Source organism: Petaurus breviceps, unplaced genomic scaffold, assembly GCF_028583685.1.
Source record: "Petaurus breviceps papuanus isolate PSGF00001 unplaced genomic scaffold, PetGlider_PUasm1.0 164, whole genome shotgun sequence".
NCBI lineage: Eukaryota > Metazoa > Chordata > Mammalia > Diprotodontia > Petauridae > Petaurus > Petaurus breviceps.
This window is the reverse complement of record NW_027185735.1, coordinates 15,758,325-15,777,016: the sequence shown is the minus strand read 5'-3', so window position 1 is coordinate 15,777,016 and position 18,692 is coordinate 15,758,325. Positions and strand designations below refer to the sequence as shown.

At 36.8% G+C, this 18,692-nt stretch overlaps 1 protein-coding gene across 6 annotated transcripts in view; it reads right to left on the bottom strand.

Moving 5' to 3' along the window:
- Positions 1 to 18,692, bottom strand: part of FUT8 (fucosyltransferase 8) — a 491,667-nt gene that overhangs the window by 412,451 nt on the left and 60,524 nt on the right. Inside the window, exon 3 of one of the 6 annotated variants that reach the window (XM_069082396.1) lies at positions 15,355 to 15,393. The exons of the other annotated variants lie outside the window; for them this stretch is intronic. The gene's annotated coding sequence lies outside the window, so the exon portion shown is untranslated. The remainder of the gene's footprint in view (positions 1 to 15,354; positions 15,394 to 18,692) is intronic. 6 annotated transcript variants of the gene reach the window in all.

Below are 18,692 nucleotides of genomic sequence, written 5' to 3'. Positions count from 1 at the left end.
TTGAGCTACAACAGTTTTTTTCAAATAGTATCTTTCGCTCTTCAAAGACTTCTATTGTCATCAGTAATTTATATTTTGCTAGACTTTCATACAACATAAAGTAATGTGAACATTTATGGAAATTAAAAGCATTTTTCCTTTTCACATTTTAACCTCACAATGACCTAGAGGTAGGTGCTATTATTATCTCCATTTTACATTTGAGGAAACTGAAGCAAACAAAAGTTATATGACTTGCCCAGGGTCACATAGCTAATAATTGAGGGCAGATTTTAACTCAGGTCTTCCTGACTCCAGGCTCAGTGTACCATCTAAGCTGCCTAAATTTTCCTCTCAAGAAAATCGGGGCTAATCTTGAGCCCAGTGATACCACCATGAAGCCAATTCCCAGAAAGAAACCTGAGAAAGAAGAAAAGAACATACCCTTTTCACAGAAGCTCTTTTAGTGACCTCAGGCAATGAGAAACCAAGGGAGTTTCACTCTCAGTTGTAGAATGTCAAACAAATTACAGCATATGAATGTAATAAAATACTACTGTGATATAGGTTCAGAGAAACCTGAGAAGACTTGCATGATGAATGTATGATGCTGAATGAAATAAGCAGGACCAGGATAACTATTTATATAATAATTTTACAAAGACAAACATATTTGAAAAACTTAAGAACTCTGATCAATGCAATAACCAACCATGATTCTAAAGGACAAGTAATGACACACACTGCCTGACACATCTCCTGACAGAGAGATGATGGAGTCAAGGTACAGAACTGTATGTATGTATGTATGTGTATACATGTATATGTATATGTCTTTGGGACATGGTCCATGTTGGAACTGTTTCACCTGAATATGCATATTAGTTAACAAAATTTTCTTTTTTTTTGGAGGGGGAAAGGCAGGAGGATTAGTGTTAAGTGACTTGCCCAAGGTCACACAGCTAGTATGTATTAAGTGTCTCAAGCCACATTTGAACTCAAGGTCCTCCTGACTCCAGGGCCAGTGCTCTATTTACTGCACACCTAGCCTCCCCCTCTTTTTTTTTTAATGGGGAAGGCAGAGAGGAGATGGGATAGAGTGAAAATAAGATTTAATAATTTTTTAAAATGTTAATGGGTACAATAAAGCTACCTAACTTTCAGAGTGGTTATGACTAATGAGCTTTGTAAGCTACAAAAGGTTACACAAATGTGAGCAATTACTATAGAGACCAAGTTATGCTTCTTTCTAATATGAAAGAGATATCCAAATTATTTCTTTTTAATACTCTAAGCATTTAGACCAAAAGTGCTGACCCTCTCAACTCAGGGCTTTTAATTAAAGCTGTTAGTTTAACAAAGCAAACATTTCTTTCAAGTATTATCTGTTTAGCATCCTTTGTAAAATCTTTTTGTTTTCCTAGCTGAATCATGGGAACATAGAACTATAGTTGGAAGAAATTTCAAAGTCAAACTCCACATTTCACAAATGTGGAAACTGAGGCCTAGGGAGATTAACTGCTGCCCAAAGAGTGAGCTTCAGAGGAGAGATTAGAACCCAGGTCCTCTGACTATGAAATCAATATTTTTCCACTGCAGCAGGTTATCATTTCACTTTTATTAAACTGAATCCTTCCACACAGGAGAGTTATGAGTTAATTTTTAAGATCAGTCCATTTATTATTTTTATAAGCAGATGCAGCATTGTACAGCATTAGGAATGAGACCCATCAAGTTCTAGCCCTACTTCCACCAATTAATTTTTAACTTAAAAAAATTTTTTTATTGATAGCATTTGCTTTTACATCACCTGCATTTCCAAATATACCTCTCCCCTCATCTCAACTCAGAGAGCCATCTCTTATAACAAAGTATAAAAAAAGAAGAGGAAAAAAGCAGATCTTCAAAATCCAACCAGCATATCAACCAACTTTAATAGTACATGCAATGCTGCAAATGCAGTTTCCCAGTTTGGAAAGAAGGGAAACAAATATTTTCTCATCTCTTCTTTGAGACTCCACCAATTTATTAGGTATTTAATCTAAAGGAAAATTACTTAAATCCTCTGAAGAATTTCTGTTTTCAGTAAAAGAAATACATGTATTTACTTGGTAGATATGGTAGAAATGCTCATCTTCACCACTATTTTCTCCCATTCCTAACAGAATTCAACAAATCTGGAAAAGTAAGATTAGGAGCACCCCGCCCCCCACTTTCATTTAAAGTCTCAGAAGGGTACATATAGAGAGTTCTAGATTCAAAATCAGAAGATCAAAGTTTGAATTCCAACTCTGCTGCTTGATGCCATGTGACTTTGAGTAAAAGTAGTTTCAGTCAATCAATCAACAAAAAATTATTAAACATGTATAGGATGTTCAGGGAGGACTAGCACCTCTGGTGTGGGCCTTGAGAAGCCCTTTTCAGGACTGCTCATCCACCTTTGGTGTCCACCTGGCACTCTAATCTCATTTGTTGGTCCAAGGAACTGTAGCATGTACAGTGGCCACACCCTGGTAAAAACCATCTCAGCAGAGCTAGATCAGGTTAGGGTAACCAACAGGGTTCAAACCCTTTGGTGAGTTTGGGGGTTGTCTACCCCAAGCATGTGAAGCCATCCCCAGAGAGGTATGGGCAGATGGGAACAATTTGTTTCAATGACCATGAAGACAGCTGAAGCAGATGCTATAGAGCTCTTAGAGCTTGGTAAGACATCAAGACACCAAGATCATCCAAGGCCATTGCCAGTTGTCCTATCTTTTGTCCTGTCACTGGATTTCAATAACTCTGGAGGAGAATGTGAGGATGACAACTTAATGCAACTCTGCCTCACTTAAATCCAATTTACATGCAAGTCAAGCCATCAGTCCATGATGTCACTGGTTTTCTTTAAAAATGAAGCACTATAAGAAATGAGGAGCAGATGGACTTCATATTTACCTGGAGAGACTTAAACAAACTGATGTTGAGCAAGAAGAACAGAACCAGGAGAAATTTGTACATAATTACAGACACAACATATGTGTAATGACCAACTTTGATGGACTAGAACCTTCTCAGCGATGCAAGGTTATAATAAGACAACTCCAAAAGACTCATGATGGAAAAAGATGTCTACAGAAAGAACTAGAAAGAACAGAGTTTGAATGCAGATTGAAGTAAACTACCTGTTCTCTCTTTCTTATTTGGTTTTGTTTCCTCTTTCCCACTATTCATTCCATCGGTTACAATCCTTCTTTACAACCTGCGTAATGTCTAATGTCAAAGTATTTGCAGATCCCATACTTGATTGCATGCTGCCATGGGGGGTTGGGGGGGGAGGAGAGGGAAGGGGAGCAAATTTGAAACTCAAGGGGATGTGGAACTGAATCTTGTAAACTAAAAGTAAACAAACAAATTACTAAAGATAAAATTTTACTTAAAAATAATAAAATAAATTCAATTCACTTGTTAAAAAAAAATGAAGCACAAACAAGACAACATGCCAGGGACAAAAATAAAAAAGTTTTCCCCTCAAGGAGCTTACATTCTATAAGGAAGGCAACATGTAAGTAAACATATGTGTGTATACATGTATGTATATTTAGGGCGTTTTAATGCAAGTCAATTTTGAGGACATCAGGAAAGATCAGGAAAGTCTAATGGCTCTTGAGCTCCCCAGGAATTCTAAGAGGTGGAAGTAAGAAGGACATGCCTTCCAAGAATGGGGCAACAGTCTGTGTAAAAAGTAACACAGATGGAGTATCATGTGGGAAAAAGGTAAGGCATGGTATAGGTAAAGAAGAGTGTAAGACTGGAAAAGTAAATTGGGGTCAGATCATGAAGAGCTTTAAATGTCAAGCAGAAAAGACTGTATTTGTCATTCTTGCCTTTTAGGAACTACACTTTCAAGAAAAGAGAACTTGAAACAGGGAGATTGGTCAGATTATTACAAGTCCAGATGAAAGGTCTGAAATATGATGATAGCCATGAGTGGAGAAAAGATGAGAAAGGTTGTGAGAGCAGAATCCACAATACATGGCAACTGACTGGATACATGGACTGAGAAGGATTAAGGAGCCCAGGACATCTGCAAGGTTGCAAAGAAGAAAAAAATGCACTCCCCTGGGAGTAAGAGATTGTCACCTCTCTATGCCCTTCTTTTTCACTTATCCCCTTTTCTTATCAAGTTATGGCGCTAGGAGAGGAAGAGAGCTGACAAGAACTATTCCCAAAAAGAAACAAGCTTTCGATTACAGGAAACTTTCATTTCAACAAGTAAACTTAGAGCAAAATTATACCTAAAAGCTTTGCAAATTTAATGGAGGGCATTTACATTAGCACCATACAATAGACTTAATCCCAAAGCATTTTTGCTAACTCAGCTTTGTTAACAACTTCTGGCATAATTAAGAAAAGAATGAATACTTAAGAAGCTATATATAGTTTTAGAAAGATTAATCAAGGTCTTTAATTCTGCATATTTTCTTCTATTTTACAAATTGTCAAACTATCTTTAAAATGACAATCCTATCAATGAAATGATGTTAGTTAGTTCCCTATAAAGCCAATTTCCAATTATGGTCCAGAGGATTAAAACAAAAAAATCTCACACAATCCAAGGTATAGTGAAAAGAAGATGGGAATTAAGAGTTAGAACCCCTAGGCTTAAATCCTAGCTCTTATAAATCTACCTCTCCATTTCACTACAATCATTTCGTTTGCTATCAGAGTTAACAACTCCTGGGCCTAAGTTTCTTCATTTAAGAGAAGATTTGGTTAGATCAGGGGTTCTTAACCTGGGGTCCATTAACTTTTTAAAAATATTTTAATAACTATTTCAAATTTAATTGGTTTCCATTGTGATCCTACATATTTTATTTATGCATTTAAAAATATTATTCAGAGAAAGGATCTATATAGGCTTCAACAGACAGCCAAAGGGGTCTACGATCCAAGAAAGGTGAATCCTCAGATGATTTCCAATGTCCTAATTCCTTTTTTATGGGTACTTCCTCAAACTACAACTACACAGACAATAAGTTCTCTATAACTTAGTTCCAACAGCTCCTATGGTCAAAAAATTCATCCTCCTGTAGCCCATGTGGGCTGTAGAAGATCAGGGTCACTTCCAGTGCATGCTGAGCCATAAGAATAGGTAATGACAATCATAGTTAATACTTTCACTGGTTCTACTTTGGTAACTAGTACCTACATTCTCACAATAGTCTACAGTGAGTTAATAAACCAAAGAAACTATGTTAACGTTCTTCTTTACTCACCCATTTAGAGATGTATATCTCTAAACATTTCTCACAAAAGAGGTGCAAGAAAAGGACCAGAAAGAAGGTGACAGGATGCTGATGGGACTGGAAACTGACAAGAGCTGAAGGAAAAGAAAATGTTTACACAATACACAACAAGCAGAGGCATTGTATTATGTAAATACAGTCCACTTTAAAGTTCAGCACTTAAAAAAATTTTGGGGTTGAAATATACCAATAGAACTCATAAATGCTAGTCTGAGAGCTCCAAGGAAAAATTGAACAGGAGGGAGAAATCCGAAGCAAAGCAGAATTGGGTCTTTTTTCACACAAAAAGAAGCATCCATATAAGTTTTAATAAACATATAAATCATAACAAAGCAGCACAGTGTAAGTGGATAGTATGATGGAACAGGAATCAGAAGGACCTGGGTTCAAATCCCACCAATGATACTTCAATCAATTAATCAACAGTCAAAATGAACTAGGTTCAAGTCTCACCACTAATACATCAACTGAACAATCAATAAGCATTTATTAAAAAGTATTAGGGCACTGTATCCAAGTCAGCTAGCTTATGGATAGGGAGCTGGGCCTAGAGTCAGAAAGACTCATTTTCCCAAGTTCAAATATGACCTCACACACTTCCTACCTGGGCAAGTCACTTAATCCTGTTAGCCTCAGTTTCCTCATCTGTAAAATGAGCTAGAGAAGGAAATGGCAAATCACTCCAGTATCTTTGCCAAGAAAATGCCAAATGGGGGCGGCCAGGTAGCACAGCGAGTAAGAGCACCAGCTCCAGTGTTGAGAAGGCCTGGAGATCAAATCCCAGGCTCAGACACTTAGCACCCACCCAGAAACACCTGGCCTTGTAACCTTGAGCAAGTTACTTAACCCCAATTGCTTAGGGGCGGCCAGGTGGCTCAGCGAGTAAGAGCACCGGCTCCAGTGTCAGGATGACCTGGATCAAATCCGGGCTCAGATACTCAGCACCACACCCAGAAACAACTGGCCCAGTAACCTTGAGCAAGTTACTTAACCCCGACTGCTTTAAAAAAAAATTTTTTTTTAAAAAGAAAGAGCTTGTGAAATACTAATATAGTTCTTTCAAAATTATATATTTATCCTTTCTATCAATTAACAGGATACTGCATGCCCTCCATGTATGACTGCCTGTTTTAAATTAGATTAAGAATCTCTGATGTCTTCAACATTTTTCTTAAATTTAAAATCCATTCAATTTAGACAAGAGAGTCAATGATGTCATAAATGTTTATAAACATTGAAAAATGCTGACATTTAAATGCAAGATTCCAAGTTTTCCATTTTGTGAACCCAAAATCTAAGTGTTTCTCATTCTAAATTTTGAAAAACTTTGCTACCTATAATCAAAAGAAACAGTAATGGAAAAATTAACTCTTGCCCAATGTAAAAATGCTTAACAGTTACTTTTTTCCAACTCTGATATTGCTGATCAAGTCCTTTTTCCTTTTCCCCCATTTTTGTCATTTCCACGATTGTTTCCATCTTCCCTAAGCCACAATCTCTTTCTTCTCCCCTGTTCTAAGTACTTTTTGCCTACTCATCATAGGCTGCCTAGAGGTAACCTTTTTCTCCTCAGAATTTATTTCTTTATCTTTAGTTTTCAACATTGATTTTCATAAGATTTTGAGTTCCAAATTTTCTCCCCACCTCTCCCCCACCCCAAGAGGGCAAGCATACATATACCCCTTCCCCCGCCCCACACACACAAACATTCCCTTCAATTATCCTAATACTGAGAAGTCTCATGAGTTATAAATATCACCTTTCCATGTAGGAATGTAAACAGTTCAACTTTAATAAGTTCCTTATGATTTTTCTTTCCTGTTTACCTTTTCATGCTTTTCTTGATTCTTGTACTTGAAAATCAAATTTTCTGTTCAGCTCTGGTCTTTTCATCAAAAATGCTTGAAAATCCTCTATAATTTTATTGAATGATCATATTTTCCCCCGAAGTATTATACTCAGTTTTGCTGGGTAGATGATTCTTGGTTTTAATACTAGCTCCTTTGACCTCCAGAATGTCACATTCCAAGCCCTTCAATCCTTTCTTCTAGGCACCTGCCTCAGAACTGTGAGAAAGACTCCCTCTCCACAGCTACCACAAGCTATGCCACACCAGTGTTCTTCCTCACCCCAGGACCGCCACCCAAGACTGTGACCCAGATCCCAGCAGGGCAAGGCAAGAGAACCCTGCCTCAGCGCCAGCAAAGAGATTCCTGCAATTGTCCTCTAATCAGTCACTTGGTCGCCCCCACCATCTGTGGGCCTCATGTAGAGGTAAACTTGAGCCTGGAGTTGGGAAGATCTACTTTCAAATCTAGCCTCAAACACTTAATAGCTGTGTGACCCTGGGTGACTCACTTAATTGCTATCTGCCTCAGTTTCCTCAACTGTAAAATGATAACAGAACCTCTCAGGGTTGTTGGGAAGAGTAAACAAGATATTTATAAAGCACTCAGAACAGTGTCTGGCACATAGCAGGCAATTCATAAATGCTTATTTCATTCTTTCCTTCTTTCTGCATCTCTATCCCTAAGGGACCCTTTCCTTGGCCACTCCTCCTTTCCAAATTTCATATAACACAACATTCAGCTATATATGTGTGTATGTATATATATATATACACACATAGGCTAAATGGTTTTCAAAGCTCTTTCTATTTGGTCCTCACAATAAACCTGTAAGACATATATTATATAAATTCTATTACCATTTTACAAAGACAAGAGAAACTGAGAGGTGGGATGACTTGGCAAGGGTCATAAAGGATGGGAGGCTTCAAACTCAGGTCCTCCTGACTCTAGGTTGAGCATTTTATCCATCAGGACCCCAAGCTACCTGTTTCCCATATAACACATTCTACCTCCTCTCCCTAAAGCTTTGCCAATGGGGTATATGTCTGTGATGCACTCCCTCAGTCCCTCCCTCCCTCACCTCTGAAAGGACATGAAAGGATAGGATGGGACTGGAAAATAATCTGGGGTATATCCCTGGAATAGTGGGAAAAAGAAAAACCACCTTAGCAAACAGCAAAGAAAGTTAGGGAAGGACCAGTAAAGTACAAATATTACAAGCTAAGGAATTAGGAAATAACAAGAAATACAGGATAGGCCAATAATATTAAATAATAGTGTTCTAAGTGGATGAGAATGCAGAAAATGCCAATGGATATTGGATATACTGACTAGATCACTGGTGACTTCCAAGTCAAACTTTAATATTGAATAGTAGTAAAAGTCAAACTGTAACGAATTGAGAAATGGATGCCAATTAACTTTTCTAGAATTTTACTAATGAAGATGAGAAGAGACCTGAAGAGGAGATAGCAGGGTTAGGAAAGGGATCTTTCTTAGTGGACAAAAGGGGAAGAAATAAGTGAAGAAGAGACATAGGATGCTAGGGGAAGGTGTGAAGATTAATCACCCAAAGTCCAACAGGAGTTGGGAAGGGGCTTAAGGACATGGGGTAAAGGGTCTCAGCAAAGGGGAAGCTGCATCCCTTCACAGACAAAGATGGGGCAGGGGGAAGGTTGTTAAGTGCTGAGGAGTGAAACCAAGGGAACTCACAGTAGATGACCTCAAAGTTGAGATATCTACTTTGAATGAAGGGCAGGGAAGCAAAAGGGGGCAACTCAGTTGAGCATGTTAGGTGAAAAATGTCTTTAACAACCAAGGAAATATGAAAGTCTCTCTCATCTAGAGATCTTGTCAACCAAAATAATCTTATTTTCTGATCCATTTCAAGTTTTTCTTTTCTACAATGATATAAGTTTTCTAGTAATATTCTACTGAAACAATCTCAAGTTGTATTTGAATCATGACTTCACCATTTAGGTTTTATTATTCTCTGACCTTTAAGCGTACCCTGACAGAAGTAATAAAATAAAAACACAGCTTAGGGGCAAGCTTCTGAAAAGTTAGTCAAGGTAATCATCAGCTTCCCACCTTTCATAATCACTCTCCAAACTGAAGCAGAATGACACAGTGATGTAACAGTCACCAATAATATCCTCCAAGAAACCAAAGCATTATTTATTAATGTTTTGACTTTTTTCCGACTTTGAAAAATATTAGTATTCATCCCTCTTTTTTTCCTAAACACTGTTTCAAAGAATGGACCAAAAACTTGCAAGGCCTTTCTATGTAAATCCATGTAAAACAATCATATAGAAAGACTATTTCTATTTCATATTGGTATAAGGGTATTTTTGTGACTAAAGTTCATCTCCTGTAAGTCCTATACTTCTGTCCTAAATTAATTCCCCATCTTTGTTACCTTGTACTATTGTAAGATTTGAAAAATGGTATCTCATATCAACTGGAAAAAAGCTAGGGTCATTTCTCATCAGTGTCCTTGCCATGTGAGCATCTTCTCCTATTTTTATTGAGTTAATTTTTAAAATTAAAGTATACCCTATATCAGATACAAATTCTATACTGTTTCAAGTTCCAGAGATTTTTAGATACTTTTCAAAAAAATTTTTTTTGTTTATTTTTTTAAGTAGTGACTTGGCTAAAGGCATAAAAAGCAAGCTCATGAAGTTTACAGATGACATAAAGCTTGGAAGGATAGTTAATTCATTATATGAGAGTATTCAAAGAGACTTTAACAGGCTGGAGCACTGAGTCAAATCTAATAAAATTAAATCTAATAGAGATAAATATAGAGTCTTGCATTTCAGTATTTAAAAACTGGTTTCACTATCCACACCCAAAGAAAAAACTATAGAGACTGAATGCAGATTGAAGCATACTTTTTATTTTTATTTTTTGTTTTCCCTTTCTCATGGCTTTTCCCTTTTGATCTGATTCTTCTTTCACAACAGGACATGTGGAAATATGTATCAGATGGAAGAGACATATGGTTAGATAGCAGTTATATATCTAGGATTTTTAGCTCAACATGAGTCAGAAACCAAATGCTTCTCATATGATCTTGGACTGTACTAAGAGATGTATAGCTTCTAGGAATCAGGGACATGACAGTCCTCCTGACCTTCACTCTAGTCATATACATCTGGAGTATTATGTTGAGATTAAAAAGGAGATTGATAAACTGAACATGGAGAGGAGGATAACCAAGATGGTGAAAGGCCCTGAGTCCATGCCGCAAGTGGACAGGTTGAAGGAGTTAGGAATGTCTAGCCTGGAGAAGACTGGGGATGGAGTATCATGCAAAATAAGAATTAACTTGCTCTTTTGACCTGAGCACCAGAACCAGGAACAAGGAGTGAAAATTGCCAAGAAGAGAAATTTAGGCTTGATGTCAGGAAAAACTTCTTAATAATCAGAACTGTCCAAAAGTGGAATGAGTTGCCTCAGAAAGCAGTGGGTTTTCCACTGATGGAAGTCTTTAAGCAGAGAATGGTTGACCATTTGTTAAGTATGTTATACTGGGAATTCTTCAATATGGATTGGAATAGATGGCCACTGAGGTCCTTTTCCTCTCTAAAAATTCTATGAGTCCATTAAAACAATCTTTGTCCATGGCCTCCCAAAAGTTTTTCACAAGAAATTCTGTTCCTTTGATGTCATTAAGATATCAGTAGAGCACACAATGTTCACCCATTAGTCCTCTCTCTCACTATGGGGACAGCCCACCTTCATTTTCAATTCTACGTTTCTCTGATATTCTTTAGCATTTTTTCACAGTTCCTTGTTTGTTAGTATTTCTCTGTTACTCTCTGAATCAAGGGTTCTTAACCTGGGGCCTGTGAAATTGTTTTCAAAAATATCTTGATAACTATATTTCAGCATAACTGGTTTCCTTTGTAAGCCTATATATTTTATTCTATGAATTTTAAAACACTATTCTGAAAAGAGACCCATAGGTTTCACCAGACTGCCCAAGAGGTCCATTATACAAAAAAAGGTAAAGAACTGCTCTAAGTGATGCCTATCAATACCTATTTCTAATTATTCAAAGACTGTAGTATTCTATGACTTATAGCTAAACAACAGTATCAGTGGAATACTGGTATTAAAATACGGGTTGATGAAGTATGAATGCAGATCAAAGGATACATTTTTTTAACTATTTTTCTGGGGGGTATTTTGGTCTGTATTTTATTTTACAACATGAACTAATATGAAAATGTATTTTGCATAACTGTAAATATATAAACTTATACCAATCTGCTTGCCTTCTCAATGAAGAGGAAAAGTGGGGAAGGAGGGAAAGAAACTGGAACTCAAAAAAATTTTTTTTTTTTAATTTTAAGCAATCGGGGTTAAGTAACTTGCTCAAGGTTACACGGCCAGTTACTTCTGGGTGTGGTGCTGAAGGTCCGAGCCCGGGATTCAATCTCCAGGTCGTCCCAACACTGCAGCCGGTGCTCTTACTCGCTGAGCCACCTGGCCGCCCCTAAGCAATTGGGGTTAAGTAACTTGCTCAAGGTTACACGGCCAGGTGTTTCTGGGTGGGTGCTAAGTGTCTGAGCCCGGGATTCCATCTCCAGGTCTTCTCAACACTGGAGCCGGTGCTCTCACTTGCTGTGCTACCTGGCCGCCCCTCAAAATTTTTTTAAACTGATGTCCAAAAATTGTTTTTACATGTAATTGGGGAAAAAAAATAAAACATTTAAAATGAAAAAAAAAATGGGCCTTTGTTTCTGGGAGAAGTTTGGTGTTTCTAAAGGCAATCCAACCCATTCTCTTCCTCTTTTTTAAATTCTGGGCCCAAATCCCCATCCATGGGATACTGGTCCAAAACACTTATACCTTTCACCCTGATTACAACATATAGTTAGACGAACATCCTATAAAGTTTTTCCATCATTGTAAATTCACACACAAATAATTTATGGACAAGCTCTAATTACTTTATCCATTGTGTTTTTTCCTACATAAATGTTCAATTCTAATTCTTAATCTAACTCTCTGAGTTTGGGGATATCATTCAGTACAATGTTCTAAGGCTTGAAGCAATAAGCACATCCTCAAATGGGAACACTGAAGGACCTCATCATCTATAAAGAATCCCTCCTCAATTTGGACTCTGCACCAGATCTCATCTGTGACATGGCAAACATCTCTAAACACCATTCAATTCCTATGTTTTATGATGGTATTGACCATAGGCTAAAAGAAGGTCATCTCTGTTGCTATGTCCTTCTTTGATAATTCTGATGGATATATGAAAGACACCTTGTTAGAAGTGAACTTATAAAGCAGTATTTGCTTTACAAAGCAAATGCTTTTATATAGTCAAAAAAGAATCAACACAGTGTTTAATAAATCTTGCAGGCAACTTGGTGATGATAAAGATTCTGTGGAATAACACCTGTGAAAGCCTGCCTATTTCCTATTAATACTATCAAGAATTTCTTCATTAAAGAAGCAGCTTGCTAAGTGGTGCAGTGGACAGAACACAGGGCCTAGAGTTAAGAAGACCTGGATTTAAATTCAGTCTCAGGTACTTACTAGCTTGTGTGACCCTGGGCAAGTCATTTGACTTCTGCCTGCCTTAGTTTCCTCATCTGTAAAATAGAGATCAAAATAATACCTGCCTCCCAGAATTGTGACGATTAAAATGATAAAATGTAAAATGTTGTGCAAATACAAAAGCACTATAGAAATGTAAACTATTATTACTAATAATATGCATACAGATTACTATAAAAAAACTTTACATAGAAGAGAAAATAAGCACATAAAGGTGTATTGCTGTTAAGATTCTTTCCTTCGCCTTTTCTCAGTATTAGTAAGATCCAAGATTTTTTATGTACCTTTTTCTCCTTCAAGTACATGAATTAATCCCTCCATATCCTCACAAGTACCAGCTCCAAAGATCTCCTCTAAGTATACTTGATCTGATTCTTTCTGAAATTTGTTCTCATTTCTACCCCATCTATGATTACTTGGGACTGTGATGTTGAAAGTCCAAATATGGTGGCTCCAATGTTCTCAATGTTTATTTTTAATTTTTTTTAATTTAAAAATGCTAAAAAAGGGCGGCCAGGTAGCACAGCAAGTAAGAGCACCGGCTCCAGTGTTGAGATAGACCTGGAGATCGAATCCCGGGCTCAGACACTTAGCAACCACCCAGAAACACCTGGCCGTGTAACCTTGAGCAAGTTACTTAACCCCAATTGCTTAGGGGCGGCCAGGTGGCTCAGAGAGTAAGAGCACCGGCTCTAGCGTTGGGATGACCTGGAGATCGAATCCCGGGCTCAGACACTCAGCACCACACCCAGAAATAACTTGGCCGTGTAACCTTGAGCAAGTTACTTAACCCTGATTGCTTTAAAAAAAAAAAATGCTAAAAAAAATGTTCTATTTTTCTTCCATTTTGTTCCTTAAGTGGCCTTTAGTGACTTTGCTTAGTTGGTTTCCCCCAAGCTTACTTTCTACAAGCTTAACTGTCCTCTGCTTCTCTCTGTTTTATGAGGCAATATTGCTAATAATATTTCATCGTTTTACTCTGTAAGATTTTGCAAGCAATTTATACCCTAAATCAGTGTTGCTTTTGGCTGTCTTATCTCTCTACTAGGTAGAAAAGGCATGTGTTTACAGACTACTCTAGAGTGTTCTAAGCTTTGGTCTACTACTTATAACCATTGATTTATGTGAGCCAAATTTTTGCATGAAAGTAATGTAGTTTGCAGTCATGTCCTTCCTTCTACCCTAATCCATTTTTCATCACAAATAACAGGTGTAAGTAAGATACAGATTAGGAGTTATTTAGTTTGTACATCATATCTTTTTCTCATTATTTTTTTTCCTCTTTGCTCAATTCAGTGGTCTAAGTGTACACAGAAAGCTGATTGAGGAATGATTCCTCAGTCAGTAAAAAGCCACTTTGTGTCCATTAACATGCAACATTTTAGTTTTTAAATGTTCTTTTGTTTTCCATATTCAACAACTAACAAAGTTTTATTTAATCTTTATTACTAATTCATTGCATTAAATTTCTTACTATCCTCAGTTATTCTCATCTTTACAGTGAAGTTAACAAGTATCAAAGTATACATACATTGATGTTATTTGTAGAGTTAACGAGTTCTTATAATTTTTCTACCTCTAGTTGCCCTATAATAGATCTTGGTCATCTTTCAAAAAGTGTTCATCTTTTTTGAGTACTTAGAGGTTAGAATGGTTTTTTTTCTGATACTTTTATTTCATTTCCTTACACATTTTGGATGTTCACCTTTTACCAGAAGTATTTGAAGGGAAGATTATACCCCGCCCTTATTTGTTTCTCTCATTATTCTGGGTATGCTGCTTTGTTGTGGTTGTGTGAAAGCTTTTTATTTTTAGATAAACAAATTAGTCTTTTTTATTTCCTATAATTTCCTCTTACCCATGGCTTCGGAACTTATTCCCTTTTCACAGTTGTGGAAAACAGTTTTTGAAAGATGACTATTAACAATCTTATGAAAAAATGTTCAAAATCATTAATAACAAAAATGCAGATTAAAACACTAAGATTCCCCCTGGTCCCCATCAAATAGACAAAATTAAAAATAAAATTCATTTCTGGTCCCAATGTAGTAAAAACAGACCCTATCATTCCATTAATAGTTGTGAGTTAGTCAAACCTCACTGGAAAGCAATTTGGAAATATACAATAATATACAATAACCAAAAGGTATATAATCTTTGACCCATTAATCCCAATACTGGACCTATACACCAAACAAGTTATTAATGGGTAGGAAGAGATCCAACAACACTGTTTTTGGTAGTTTGAGAAAAACTGGAAGGAAACTAAGTATCTGTCAGTAGAATAATGGCTGAACAAGTTGTGTGATACGAACATAATGGGCTACTATTTGGTAATAAGTAGAATAAATGTGAGGTGTTCAAAGAAATATGAAAAGATTTATACAAAATCATACAGAAAGAAGAAAGCAGAACTAAAATGATTATACATATACATACTGACAACAATCATGTATTTAAACAAAAGCAACAAATTCATAATATAAAAAAACTCCAAAAACAACAGAAAAAGAACTACAACTAGTGACTACAACTAGTTAAATACATGTGTCAGTGGGGGGCACTAGGTGGCACAGTGAATAGAGCACCAGCCCTGGAGTCAAGAGGACCTGAGTTCAAATCCGGCCTCAGACACTTGACACACTTACCAGCTGTGTGACTGGGCAAGTCACTTAACCCCAACTGCCCTGCAAAAAGAAAAAAAAATATGTGTGTGTGTAGATACACACATATATATAGATATATGCATAACTTTCAAAATGAGGTTAACAATCAATAAATAACAGGTTAAAGACATCTGAAAAAAAATTACACACATTTTTTTGACTTGATTGGTTCCAGTTTACATATTTGTTTTCTTTTCTTATAATCTTGTTCGTATATTTGAATACCAATACATGTCAATAGAAGTCAAAAAGTGTTTGTTTTGCATTGATTTTTTTTCCATTCTCTTTCTATCACTTCAGAGGTTCAGGGAACTGCCTGTCATCTAGAACCTCATGTAGTACTTACAGTCTTAAAGAGTTGTCAAGGCCACTGACAAGTTAAGTGGCTTGACCACATATCATAAACAGACCAAATACATGTCCAAAACATGATTTAAACCGAGGCTTTCCTAACTAGGCCCAGGCTTCTCCCTACTACTCATCCAGCCTCCCAGAAGTCCAAACAAAATATACATTTAAGAAAACAATTTTTAATAATAAAAATATGCAAAACAAAAATCTTCAACATCTCATTAAATCACAGTAACAAAGAGGTTAGGGCAGTTAGGTATGCAGTTGATAAGAGTGCCAGGCTTGGAATCAGAAAGACTTGTGACTTGTCTTCCTGAGTTCAAATCTGGCCTCAGATACTGCCTAGCTGTGTGATCCTGGGCAAGTTACTGTTTGCCTCAGTTTCTTCATCTATGTATGGATGGAAATCTGGAGAAAGAAATGGTAAACCACTCCAGTATCTTTGCCAAGAAAATCCCAAATGGAATGAAAAAGAGTTGGGCACAACTGAAATACGAATGAACAACAACAAAAAGGTGAGGAAATGGGATTTATCAGTTATCTGGTTGTGAAATTAGGAAAAAGCATACCTATAGAGAACTCTCGGTTAAGGCAACCCCCACCCATTCAGATCAGCACTTAGTAACTTAAATTCTTCAAGAGTTGTCTAGCACATTGAGAAGCAGGGTCACATGCCAGTTTTTGCCAGAGTCTGGAGGGATGAGAATTCAGGTCTTTTTGGATCCAAAGTCAGCACTCAAAGTAAACCTGTTCCTCTGGGTTGCCCCTCTTAGGTAAAGTTATTTTACCTAAATAAATTTTCTAAATGACACAGTGGCCAAATATGTGACCTAATTTTTAAAAGCCAATACCTAATGTCTGAAATTTTGAGTGCAATGCTAAGACTGCTGTTAAAATGCAAATTATCTATCTTGAAAGCAGTCACATCTTAATCTATTATCAATAATTGGCACTCCAGACCTTGAAAACATAATGGCATTAGGCACAGACTTACTGAGGAGAAAGGAACCAGAAAAACAACAAACCTTGTCAATGTTCCCAAGTGCTTTTAAGAGACACATCAGAATATTACATATTGTGGCCTTCAAACAAATCCAATGCAGTGAAAATCCATTATTTACAAATGAGGTTGAGTCTATTATTCACCTTAAGAACAGACAGCCCATAACACTCCTTTAATTAACAAGTTCTAGATGTTTTAAATAGAATTTATTTGAGGATGAGAGAGAAGGGTATTAATTTCAGTGGTATTAGCAACTTCTAGATCAGATCTCTCCTCTGATGGAGATGGTGTAGCAGCAAGCACCCCAGCGTCCCCAGGGTGTCTGCCAACAAAGATCTGCTTTGTTAAAGGAAAGCAATTCCAAAGCTGTTAACAAGCTTACTTTAATCAGTCAAATATGTATCATTTACCTAGTTCAGGGAAAAAGGTCAGCACACCGAATTTCAGAGTATACAGACAGAATTATCAAGACAGAAACATATCAAATACATAGGTTTCCAAACTGTCCAAACCATTACATCCATACAAAATCAACATCTGGGTTTCAACATCTGGGTTTTTCAAAGCCAGGGGACTCTCAACAATGGCTTCCCATAGTTTCATCTGATCAAATCACAGAATACTTCTCAAAGTGAGCCCCTAAACAAAGCTACACATCAGGGCTTATATAGCCTTCTCCTGGCTCAGACAATGTAACAACCTTATTGACCCACTGGCCAATCAAGAAGTATCTACTGAAAAACAAGCCTCCCACCCTAGGCTCCAGGTGCACTTTAGCCTAGGGGCAGGGAAGATCTTAAAAATTTACATTCCTATTACAGATGGCAATTCCTTTAATTTACAGAATTAGTTGCTGGGAAGGCAATTGATTTGTTCATAGTCACAAAGCATGTGTCAAGAACACAAACTAAACCCAAGGATTCCTGACTCCAATATTTGCTTTCATCTCCTGCAGACACATTTAATATGCATACAGAAGTTCACAAACACACAGATTATGTAAAGCAAGGTACAAACTATACACTAAAACTGTTATATATCACTTTACTTAAATATGTATCTCTTTACACTTGTGGTCCAATCACATTCTGCCACTGTCCCATGCACCACTCTTATTCACTATTAACATGTAAAGACTATAACATAGAGATGTTAATTATCCTTTTCCTTCAATAATTTCTACTACAGGAAGCATGATGATATGTTGGAAAAAATGAGATTTAAAAATTCACTCATTGAATATGTGGAATGAATGAAAGTGAGAAGTCAAGGATCACACAAGTTATAAGCCTGACTGAAAGGACTGTGGTATTCTTAAATCAGGTCAACAAGCATGTATCAAGAGCCTACTACATTGCTAGGAACTGTGCAAAGCACACAAAGGAATAGAGAAGTTCAGAAGACAAAGTAACCCAGTTCAGGAACAAAAGATAATGAGGTCTATCTTTGACATGTAAGTTTCAGACCCCTGATCACAGATCACAATGAAACAAAGACCAGAAATGAAGTACCATGAGAGAGAGGGGTGCCACTGAATTGATTCTTTCTTATTCAAGTATCATTTGAACTAGAAATGAGATCCCTTCTACCCCAGGACACTATTATAATTTATATTCATGACAAGAGTTGTCAGTAATGTCAACCAACTCAAGAAACATTTGTCCTCTACTAGACTCTCTTTAAAGATAGCTACCCAAATTTGTTTCCTGAAAGCTCAAAGTTGTTTTCTGACTATTTTCCATAAGAGTCTTGCTTGGACAATTTTACCGACAGGAAATCTGAGTGACAAACTGTGGGTGAATACTGGCCCCATACTTCTTATAAGAAAATATTTGACTGCTTCTTAGATCAGCTAGAATTAACCAACTGTATTTTCTTAAAGAAACAGATATTCTTCAAACATATAGCCATCCTTCCTCATTTCATGCTATAGAAATACATACAAAATTTAATCATTCAAGCATTT